We start from the raw sequence: 12,855 nt of genomic DNA, 5'->3' as shown, positions 1-12,855 counted from the left end.
AACAAATAATGTATATGAATTCACAAGCAAACAGATACTTTCAGGTTCATCGGGTGGTTATTTTCACCGTGTGTGGTATCCACCTCAGCAATTCCCCGAAGTACTGATTGCTGAAAGCCGGAAGAATATTCCAGGGAAACTAGCACTTAACATATTTTTTCTTTCCTCCACATTAATTGGCTGCTGCCAGAAACAGGGAAACACACTAGAAAAACCTTCATATGATTAGCTTTATGTTCATTATATAATGCAAACATTATACAATGTATTATGCACTGTACAATGCAGTGCTCATTACACAATGCATACATTATATAACACACTAATAATTTCAGAAGCCAGTAACTATGCAATCAGTAACCTACCAATCAAAATCCATGCAGCAAATTCTGACTCTGTGAAACACACGTGACTAGGCATTTCTTAAAAGTTAAAAAATAAAAAGAAAATTGGGAATAGAAGCTTGATCTACTTCTACTTGGTAAAAAACATTTTTTTGACACCAAGAGTCAGATACACAAAAGCTGTAGCTGAAGTCCCAGAATTGTATTTTCATCAGAATATCTGGCCAGAGAAACACAAGCCCCTTTGCTTCTCATGCAATGCTGGTCATGAACAAAATAAATGCATATAACACATTAGTTGTAGGTATTTACCGAGACTTAATTCAGAAAATTAGCATTCTGCTCTCGTGTACTGGCTTGAAACAGGCTAAATAAAGTGAAAGTATATGCATTTTTTTTCTTAAATGGGAGAGCTATTAATGTGTTTTGTTACAGTAGTGAGTTATGATATAGCTGTATTTCTGTTACTACTCACTTTAGTGAGAGGGAAGGTATTAACTATTCACAGTAGTGAGATATTCATTGATGAGAGCCTTAGTTATGAATCAAAACAAGCAGAGTGCCACATGATTTTCCAGTTTTGCAAAAGACATCCTTTTGAATCTCCGTATTTTACTTTCTTAGTGAGGCTGTACCAAAAGGCCAAAGCATGACAGGTATTAAAGACATTAAAGAGGGTAATTAGTATGAGGCTTGGTTGTTCCTTACGTTCTTTAGAAGGTAAAAGGTAAGAATATGTCAAAAAAAGGGGTCAGCTGTAATCAGCAAGTGAGGAACTAATCTGCAGTATGTGCTGTGGTGTTTCAGATCAACACAGATTACATTAATCTGTGTGACCTGCCTGCAGTGACTCCTACCATGTGACACAAAACAGTCAGCACTGGGAGTCACAAGAAGACCTCAAGTTCCTGCAGATTAATGTTTTCACTGGAAGCGGGGCGAGAGGCACTCACCACAACTCATCACCTCATAAGAAGTGGAACTGACAGCATAAATAAGATAGATTTCCAAGCAAAGTACATCTTACTGAATTTATATGTCACTTGGGCATACTTGCATTCAAATGCAAGCCAACAGCAACTTGCTTTTATGCCTTTCTGGGTACAACATTCCATGGTTCTAAAGACAAGTTTAGTAACAGCCTCTTAAGAATGCAAATTTAAAACACCCTTTGTTTTCAAAGGGAACTTTCACCTCCTTCTTGAGTAGAGGCCCACTTAAGGATTTTCATGAATAAATTTTGTTGTGGAAATCCCAAGGCCATTGCTGAATGAACAGCAAGCACCTTTCAGAGGTGGTATGTCAGTAAACCTTTCCTTGTCTCCATGAACAAAGCAATACACACAGCCAAAAAGCTCCAAGGAGGGCAGTCACACACACAAGCCTGCTATTTGATTTGTATAAATAGCTTTCCATCAAGTGCCATTAAAATAGTCATAAAGAACAGTTTATATACCTGCAATGTGCTTCAATTCCTGGTTTAAACTTGGTTTATACATAAAAGGTTTTTTTCTTAGGCACACAGAGAGATGATTATCAGTTTCTTCATGGAACTCCACATGCCAAACTCTTTATAACCCAGGGACTTTATTACATGCATCTTCATGCCAGAATGTGAAATTACTGATTCAAGCTTTCTTTTTTTCTGCACTCGCCACCCTCCATCTGAAACAGATCCAACTATACAATGCTTTTCCATATTCAGTGTTTTCTAGGATCCAGCTTCCTTCGATCTCATGTTCCAGCTGGGATTTACTTTTAGTCCAAATGACATTTGTTCTAAGAGTCACAATATGCAGAGACCTGGATCTAGTGTTTACTATAGTTTGCATTCATTTCTCAGTAAAGCTTACAGTTAAGGAATATGCATGGTACAGGGCCATTTCTGTGGACAGTGTAGGACTACTGCAGAAACAAAGGCACGGCATTTATCAGCCATCAACAAAAACTGGATTTCTTCACCGTATTAAGCCCTAAGAGTATTTTTATGAAACTGCATATTGAGAATACAATAATTATAATAATTTGTGAGAACAGGTGCCTAATGAACCCTAGGGTTAAAAGCGTTGGAATTCATGCCTATTCCATTCCAGTTCAAACCTTCAATTTCCACACTTTCCAACAAAACAGCATAGTGCAAACTTTCCTGCCAGCCTGGTGTCCCATGATTACGATTTTCAAAATTCATTCTTTATCTCACTGCACAGACAACCACAAAGGTTTTTTTCTGTGAAAGTTGATCATGAATTTTCTTCTTTAAAATATAAAGCAACTGTAAAATGGAAGATGTAAATTGATAGAACTGTCAGCTTCAAAAGACAGATGAATCCTATATTGCCCTGAGGAAGACTGTTTGTGGCCAAGACTCAGGCGATTTCCCTTTAAAATATTCTTATGTCTGAATGAGTCTTTGAAAATATTGTGATAAGCAGAGCAGAGTGAGGATACAACAGATAAATTTCCTCTCCTGGGTTATGAAGGGCTGCCTTGCCTGCTGACATCTCAAAGAAAACTTTTCTGTGCTAATTTTAACCATTACAGAGCTAAGTAGCGCAGGTGAGCACAGGGCAAACTCGCCTGACAGCTTCCAACACATAAAAATTTTATTCCGTTAGAAATTCCTAACGAGTTTGTCCTGGTGTGGCCACACAGGCTGCAAAACATTTATAAGATACACACCTAATTCAGAAGAAAGCATCAAGGTCTGGAAAGTCCCAAAAACGTATTACAAAGCGGGTTACTTAACAGCTTCTTATATTTCATTGTACTGTTTCTCCACAAGCGTAGTGGGACACACAAGGTCAGTGTTCTCAGAGGTTGAGATCCCTGAGGAAAAAAACCTTCTCTTGGAACTGTGTGACTGCTACACTGCAATGTGTCTAGGTTCTCAGCTGGCATAAAGCAGGATCATTCCACCTGTGTAGAACTACACAGAGAGCCTGATGAGAACCTACTCTGTCTAAATAAGCAGTAAATAACTTACAGTATAGGGCAGTATAAAGGTTTTATACATATGTATTCAAAATGAGCTTTATAACTGACTTGCTTCATAAATTTACAAAGTGAGTAGCATGCTCATTAAAAAAAATGTATCCATTAACATTCTTTTGAGAAAAATTTATGCTGTACACAAAAAAAAATCTATTCAGGAATAGTAAGATATACTGGCTAAAATTAATTAGAATCAATTATAGTTTATTAGATTGCTATCTTTATCTATGGCAGTTAAGGATTTTTAGATAATCCATTTTACCACAGTCATCTGGATTTAACAAAGCCATTGTTAGAGGAGTTAAAATACCTTTCTCTCACCTTTTGCAGAAAATGTTTTACTATAAATCAGACTCATGCATAAAAAAAGAGTACAAATGGAATAAAACCTTTTGCATCAGTGAAACCATCCCGTGGCCACCTTTTCAGAACGCTGAATTTGGTTTCAAAAAAAAAAATAGCCAATAAACCCATTATCTTTTTCAATCCAAGCCTATGTTAATTCTTCTTAAAGAGCACAAAGAAACCAGGATGAGCATTTTGTGTCCAGACTGAATAGGTTGGATAAGTAGTGGTTGTTATGCAACTAAATGGTAAATGAAACGATGCATGAACAAGAAAATTGAAATGCAGCCATGGATCACTTCTGACACTTTCAATTAAGGTTTTGTTTAGTTAAGCACTTACAAATTTTAATGAATGATTTTGCAAAAAATTAATTAAAATATTTTCCATTTTAAGTTGTCTGACTTCTCCATAAAAATGTATTGTATTCATATTTTACTGTTTTCACACATTTCACTCCCACATAAGTGCACTCAAGAGCAATACTAAATTCTGATGCTGAATTCTTTGCAAACTAAGTGCTCTACATGGAGTTTGCTCTTCTTTTTATTAAAGACATTTGCACATCAAGATTCTTAAATTAAAAACCATGATGACTTTGCATTACTAACAGTTATTTTTTAATAATTCTATTTCAAGAAGACAGGATTATTCCATCTACATAAATGTATCTAGTAAGAATTGAAAAGCAACTTTACAGCCCAAACTCTCCATAATTAAAGCAGAACTTAAGTAAATGCCTGTGAACTTCAGCATAATAGTTTCATCTGGCAAAGATCTCCTTCCTGGTATTTACTAAGAATGTGTATCACTGATACAGGAAAAATCTTCATGCTATTTGCTCATACTCATTTTACAGTAGTACTTGTAAAAACATTGCAACTCTGTATGTGCTGCTTTGAAAAATCTCTGTTTTGTCCTTCCTTCCAAAATAATTTTCACTCCAGCTATTCCTGAATTTATCAGTTCCCTTTAGAATGAAACCTTAACTGCTGGGGGGAGGAAGCAGAGAGGCAAAGTGCAATTTTATTTTTATTTATTCCCAGATGTAATAGATATGTAGAATGCTTTCCCAATCACAGGCTGGTTTGAGGGCTGGTAATGAGATCCACCAGGAATGAGAATCAGCACAAACCACACAGCTTAGATAACTTTGTTTAGGAAAGGGATACAAAACAAGGAAACCCTACAAACAGCAGCCCTGACAATTCAATTCATGCTGCAGCATATCTCACTGCATTTTCTTGCTCTGAAACCAACACAGATGAAGCAAAAGGAATCCACACTTCACAGACCACATTAAAACTATAACTACTCTGACAACAGACATGTATAAAAACATATACTTTCTTATTACGGTAGTAGTTTATGATCTCTTGAATATGCACACACCCGATAACTAAACTTCTCTAAAACACTGAAGGCACTAGCATTACACTAGTGGAATAGGAGGTAATGCAGTAAAATACACTACGACACTGAAAAGCCTCTCTCTCCAACAGCATATAATCCCTTGGCACTTTTCCTAGACCTCAGTTTAAAGACTCAAAATTAATGGAGTTACAAGCCTCAAATTAATTAATACATTCTGAAAACTCACATCAAGATAAAGCTCTTGTGGTACACTGACAGATTAAGGCCTCAGTCTTACAATGTCATTAAGCATATCTAGATACAATATCAAGTATATAACTCATGATCGGCTTTAAGCGCCTTGGATGCAAAAACACCAAAGCCTCATCCCAGAGATTTTTACCCCTTGCCTGCTCTAAGTCCTTAACACCATGTGTTGTCATTTATTGTGCCTGAGAAGATTGAATTGAATGCACTAAGCCCATTAGAAAGTATTCGCAGTATTAGCTAAAATACAGGACTAATTCTATAATTAAAAATGTGCAATTATTGTATTTCAGTGGTAATTTTTTACTTGAAAGAAAACAACACAACACAAATTGCAGACATCCACTCCTAGGGCATTTCACAATTTCAACATTTACAAACATCATTGCTTTCAACAAGGCTTAATGTCCCTCTTGAAGTTGTTCAGGAAATTTGCCCAGGTTTCATTCACTGAAAACGCAGGGGACTCGAGTCACAGCATAAACATTTCAACAGTTTTGCACTGCCTACTAAACAGCAATACATTGCTATGCCATCAAAACTAAGAATAATAGAGTACCTGTTCTAATCAAAATGGACTGTGTTCTTAAAAACAATTACTTCACTTTTTATTCATTTCAATGTAAACTTTTAAATAGTTTAATTATATAGTGACCTACACTATCATACTTTCAAATTTACCTTTTCCTCACTATTTCTCAAACACAGCCTGAAGAGTATGCTTGTTAAAAAAGCAGGAATATGTAATTTGTGGGTTAAGTCCCTTTGATAAATCAAAGAAGAGTGCTAAGTTATTTTGCAAAATCAGGAAATGTTGTTATCTACAGGGCAATTAATTTGATTTCCCTAGAAGCATGTTCCATGACTAAATTCATGTGCATTTATGGGATGTCAGACACTATCCTGATCTATCCCCTAAATCACAATTAAATACAACAGCTAAAGATCTACGGACAAAAAAGTCCTCTCCCTGTTTAATAGCGCGATGCTATTAGTGGCACTGCATCTGTTATAGAACCAATAGCATGTTCCATGTTTCAGGGTCTCCGTGTACATTTAGGGGAAGAAAGACAGAGATCAGTATCAGAGATTTGGGCCCTCTCCATGCCTTGTTCCAACTTGGTTAAACTGCAGTTGCTTTGCAAGGTGAGTGGGTAACATTTCCTCCATGCACTATTATGTGGCCATATTACCGGGCTCATCATTAGTTACTTCCAATTAAAATGCTTCATGTCTCAACATACTAAGGATGGGCCAAAGGCCAGTCACATAAAGTGCCGGTGCTATATTTCAACCAAAGGCAGTGGAGGCCAGAGAGGTCTCTCATTTTACAGAAGGGATTAAAAAAAACAAAACCAAACAAGGCGAGGTGGGGGTGGGTGGGAATCAATCAAAAGCTACTTGAAGCTTTCATTTTGGAAAATAAAAAGTTTTCACAGGAGATAGATTTGGGCCACTTTCTCTAGTTATTATTTGCTTTCTTAGGAGCACTAATACACTATACAAATATTAAAGAATTAGTTCCACCACTAACTTTAATCCTCCTGCTTCCAGCAAGGTTGATTTCAATAAGATATTTATATTTCCTTGGAAAAGTCAGACACAGTAGAAGCCAGCTTTTAAGTCTACAGAGATTTTGCAACCATATCCAAGAACTTCCACAGTTTGGTGCTGTCTTTACAAAGCAGCCTTCCAAATTTACCACCAACATAAAATCCTCTAAACTGAAAATTGCTCCTTCTTAGCTTTGTGCTGTTTAGAGAATCATGTAACCCCTGAAATAATGCCTTCGCTTAGCTTTGAAAGACCATTAATGAAGGCAGTTAGTACAACCACCCTCAGAAATACCATTTAAGTATATCTATACATCTAATCACGCATAAGGTTGACATTGCAACTCTTATTAATACAGCGTGCTGGTTTTGCTAGTCAAAGTTTTTTGTAAGTGTTAAAAAACATACTTAACAGCTGCCTATAGGAGTCCACAATCATTTTTTTTATTCACTTCTCATTAGAGTCCAAAATTCTAACTACACAGTATCACTTTGTGCCCCTTTTTTAACCATCTAAGATAGGTTCCCAGTCTGAAATACCATACCTTAGGTTATTTTCTATTTCTGGGGTGTATACTTTAAATAACTTACTACCAGAGCTGACATATTACAATATTTTTTGCATAAAAACCATTAATTTGTCCCTTGTGCTTATGCAATTAGGCAAGTTTTTTTGCTAAGCAGAGGGTTTGTTCCTTTCTATTTCTCACACAAATCTATTAGAATTGTTACCCAGGACAGCAACTCTTTTAGTTGATGCTACTCAAAATTAAACAACCAGCCTAAGCAATGCCAGGCTCTTGGGCAGCTGAAGAATAGCTAACTCCAGCAGCGCAGGCTGAATTCCTTGCAGACCGAATAACATATTGCTTTCTAAAAAAATGTATGTGTAAATACGGTCACACCTTAATTATCTCCATTCCAGTTAAGTGTAACTCCAAATTATCTCTGTAAGCACTTCTTACATCCATTTATGCTTACTGAAAGCAACAGTGTTTACGTACTGAGTATACTCACAATGACATGAAGCTACACTTTGAGTAAGCTGGACTGATGTTCACAATTGAAGGCCGTTACTGGGTGGCCACCAGAGATCAGTTTTCTTTGAAATGATTACTGGGAGTAAGGCACCTGAGCAACAACTTCAAAGCCAGCTGAGCTCATCTCCCAGTTACCCCAGGGTGCAGTGTTTTCATGGCTGACTTTCTGATAGGGATTCAGCTATGCTTCTTCCATCAATCCTGAGCCACTGTAATCGCATTACTGAGATGGAGAGCCTAATTAGTTCTGGAAATGGTACAGAGCTCCAGAAAGAGTAGGTTGGCTTGTAATGCCCAAGACAGAGTTAATCAGAAATAGGTATTCTCTAAGCTGGTTCACTGAACTAAGGAACTCAGTCTATGGAAATTAATGGTCTGACACCCTTAAGCTGTTTTCAGATTCACAACAGCTGTTCCATAACAGCTGAATTGGCATCCTGGAATCACTCAGCTGCAAGTGACCTCAATAGCCCCCATCCTACACAAGTTTTGTAGGATTCTGAATCTTACTAGCAAATGGGACAGCAAAGCTCTGCGACTGCCTCGCTGCTGGAAATAGAAGCCTCATTTGGTCCCTTCTTCACCCTCTTGGAGAAACACATGCATTTGCTTTGGAAGATGAACAAGTCCCATGGAAATCATCAACACAGCTCATATGCCCAGTGTCTTTTTTTCTCACAAAAGTGGCAAGAACCACATCTGGAGGAGGAAAAAAAAAATAATCCCAAAGCTGAAATGGGACAAACGGTTGCTTGCTATTGAAAAAATATTAAGAGAGCATTAGTCCACTCAACCAACTCTAAGTTGTGTATGGGTTCTGGGCTGTCATAAATGGCAGATGGAATAGCTGCCATTTCTTAATGACTTAAATCATCACTGTAAACTGACACTGCTCTCACACAAGCATCAAAGACTATTATTCAGTATTATAAACAAAATACAAAAAAGTTATGATATCAGATGAGGTTTTTTGTCAATAGGCTCCAGCAACAGCAAAGAAACTTACACTTTGGGAGAAAAATCAGCTTTTGTCTGCAATGTACCTAACCAGCCTCCAGTTGAATCGCCACTCACTACTCTCCGTGCTGATGTCTTTCCACCAACAGATCCTCATTCCACTGGGAAAACTCTGCAATTGCAGTATATTGAAGAAGGATTATAGTGCAGTAACATACAGTCTTTCCTCAGTCCAGGGACTGTAGTCCTGCATGGTGGGGATGGGGCAGATTAACGCCAAAATATGAGGAGAGTGGCTAATGTAAATTTTACTGCCAAGAAGCTAAAGTGCATTCAAACAAACAGTATTCAGAGCAAAGGTCAATCAATCAACTCTTTTCAGACAAAACTTTCATATCTATTTCAGTTCAGCTCAGCAAGCTCTGGCTGACACAAAAAAAATAAGTAAGCATTGCCAAACCACGAGGAAAAATAGCAGTACCCTCACTAACTGAGGAAAAAAAAAAATCTTCTTTTTAAATAATCAATTGAAGCAAGACTTTAAGAAAAAGTTTGATTAAAAGCATTCACTAGATTTCTCTGAAACACAGACTGCACAAAACTTATTTTCCCATTTATTAAACCAACCAAGTTTTAAGTACTTGTTATGAGTATTAGATTATGTCTAACCTCCTCCCTTGACTTGTATAGCTCAAGACAGTTCTCAGTCTACACTCTGGAACATAATCTTCTATACTACTGTAAAATCAGCATGTAACAATCAACAGCTTTAGTCTGTGACCAATGTAATGTACGATTCTCACTGGCTATGTCCTTCGGTCCTAATGTCCTAGTGTCCTTTTGGTCACTATCCAGTGCACAGGGTAGCATAAGCTGAGCGGCTGAACTAATCAGCAGGTGCTTTCACTTCATCAGCTTCATCTGGCCCACAAAATGGCAAATAATGGTACAGCTTTGCTTGCGCTGCACACACCCAGTTCCTCAGATACTGGGCCCTGGCAGCAACATATCCATTCAAAAGCGCTGGAAAGCCTTACTTGACACAAGACAGTATAGCAAACACCAGGGGAGATCTGGGACACAGATACATTCACAAAAATATTTTGTTCTGGCAGCTTTTTGATTAAGCAATAATGCAAAAATACACCCATCAAACATGAATTAAGGCCTGCTGCAATTAAGAGGATGATATATTTAGATAGCAATTTGTAATTTTGCTCTTCTAGCTATGCCCAGACAGACACGGCTGGCTGTACCTTACAAAGCTGAATTGGGTAGCTAATCTAAAAGTGGGGAAATTAAAATTGGCCAGCAGGGTTGCTTCTGATGATTCCACCTCAATTAGACATAATTATTCCAGATTCTAACACCACAGTTTGAAGATACAGATCTCAACTAAGTGATTCCCAACAGCTCACCAGTTTACTTTGCTCTTATGTTTTATGAGGCATGCACACCCTATGCGTGAATGTTTGGGTGTCTTAAGAAAAGTTTCTCTTGCAATGTGCTGGCTGCGGGAAGCTGGCTTTTACCCACAGATGGCAGATGGCATCATCAAAGCAGCACAGCTGTACTGTAAGTAACTCCTACACTAAATGAACTACTGCCTCTGCTAATGGGAGTCACTGTCTCAGAAATTAAACCAACTGAATCCAAAGGATGTGTAAAGGCAACTGGGAAGCAACAGGGGGGACTGGACTACCTTGTCCTCTCTATTGCACATCTCTGTTAAATCTGGCAAATGATAAGTGTCCCCAAACTGAGAAGACTCTCACACTACCAGCTGAGGAGGTGGAGTGTTCACTTTTTGAGCCTGTGGACTGGATGTCCTAAGCTGTCTAGTGCTGCTGTATTTTTCTAGCAGCAAAGATGACACTAGCAACAGAAAAACACTATGTCACTGCTACTATAGTATGGGATTCCTGTTCTCCAATTTTATTACTGCAATACCTATCAAGAATTCTCTTAACCGCTGCTCAAAACAGTCTCCTACTGCTGGTCTACTCTCAGATACAAAGGATCAGCCTGGTCACTGCTGTGGCCACCCCAGTCCTGCCCAGTGTGCTTTGCCAGCCATATGCCTAACAACCTGCCCTGCCCCCTGACATACCTTCCACGCAGAACAGCCAACATTCACATATGAATCTCTCTGCTGGCAGGTTTAAAGAGGTTCTGATGTTTCCAATACATAACAGAGGACCTTCTGCACACCAGCATCAAAATCCAGTTTGTGCTTTCCATGGAAGACAGGTACAAAGCCAACATAGTCCACAAGATAAAACAGCAATGACATATTACCCATGTACAGTATTTTGTAGGACCAAAACAGGCAGCCTATTTGTCCCAGAGAAGATTCCCCCAAGCCACCTATTCCAATGACCAAATGGAAACACAGGGAAATTTCTGCATGCTTGTAAAATAACAATGATGCTCTTAGGCATATGAGCTACACCTGGTTAAAACTGGTACAATACATTCACAAATGAAAAGGCTAAAAGCAAGTTACTAGTATGACAGAAAGAAATGCAATCTTTTATTTTACACTGTAAAATGTATTTTAGTATATCAGAGAGGCAAAGCTGTACAAGTACGTTTTCAGAAATTATTAGGTCTGCTCTTTTCATGGTAAATAAATATTATTTAGCATTGCAAAATATCACCAGTTTATTAAGTGGTTCACAGACCATGAACAGGATGAGCCTCATTGTGGCTGTGCCATGATTTTGAAGCCACAGACAACTGGAAAAAACTGGAAGGAAAACTACTATGCAAATGTCAGCATTTCAAAATGAAAATAAACAAAAAACAAAAAGCAAAAAATGCTGACCTTGCTTAAAGGACACCTTGTGCCAGATCAAGGCTGAATGCAGTATATTATTTTCACAGAACATCAGCCAGGAAGCCAGTATCCACCCAAGATGTCCATCAAGATGATGGCTCAACTATAGAATAAACAGAATCACTAAACTCTCACTTTTTGCACTGCAGAAGCTGATGCATAGAACAGTTTGAAGGGGGGGGGGGGGGGGGAGCATTGGTAACAAATGGTAAAATTATCAACTTTACCAGAGGATTCTGATTGACTTGCAGTCTTTTTCAAAGGAAGTCAGTCAGTGTGAGAGGCTGGGGGTAGGTACATAGCAAATACCTCAGACAAGTCCAGCCACAGATTCTCAGCATGCTACATTAATCCAAAAAAAACCTCAGACCAACAGAGGACAACAGAAAAGCAAGAGCTTTCCATAGGTTGTTTGCTGCACCCTCTACTGAAGCAGGGGGAGGGGAGCTATAGAAGGGTTCCATGTATTGCAAAGGGGGAAGTCTTGCATATCACTGTTTTTGCCTAGTGTGTCTAAAGTTTCAAATTTACAAACCCAAACAGACCACAGAAGTCCCCATCCCCAGCACAAGTCAATTATTTCACTATTATGTTGAAGTTAAAATCACCTAAGAAATGCATCTTCTCTCTCTCCGTGACCTCTCTATTGTCTGCACACCAAATAAATAAGCATTTACTTTGTTTACATCTGTATCAGGAAAAAGGGTTGTCTTAAGTTTTTAAGTAGCGTGGTTTTAAATGTGACTGCTGACTGGAAAGAAAACACTATGTTAAGTGGTTCACAGGCTTTATGATTATGGATTTATATGTTTACATAAAAATCTATTTTTGCATGGAAGAGGACATCCATTGTCCTTCATCAGGAGTAAGCAGAACTCCCATAGACTTGATGTCCACATACAACTCTGAATACCATCTGAAATCTGGTTACAGTGATAGTTAATGAGCTTCTACATAATATTGTGACCAAACAAACCTGATCAAAACGGACTGCTGACTCTCAGATTTTTTTTTAATATTTTCATTCATTGAACTCATTAGATGGAAATATTACAGTTATTAAAGGAAATACTGTAAGTTTGCCCAGTAGGAGAAGTAAGATAGAAATACAACTTGCACATCTAAGAAAATAGGAATGTTCCATTTTTTTCAGTGCTACCCTATTG

The 12,855-nt window shown here is 38.0% G+C and overlaps 1 protein-coding gene across 6 annotated transcripts in view; it reads right to left on the bottom strand.

Annotated features, from left to right (window-relative positions):
- The window catches only part of GALNT18 (polypeptide N-acetylgalactosaminyltransferase 18), a 328,849-nt gene that overhangs the window by 157,843 nt on the left and 158,151 nt on the right, over positions 1–12,855 (bottom strand). The window lies entirely within an intron of this gene.

The sequence above is a fragment of the Falco punctatus genome (genome assembly GCF_963210335.1).
Source record: "Falco punctatus genome assembly, chromosome: 10".
Lineage (NCBI taxonomy): Eukaryota > Metazoa > Chordata > Aves > Falconiformes > Falconidae > Falco > Falco punctatus.
Note: the sequence above shows the minus strand (reverse complement) of the source record. Positions and strands in the feature narration are given on the sequence as shown.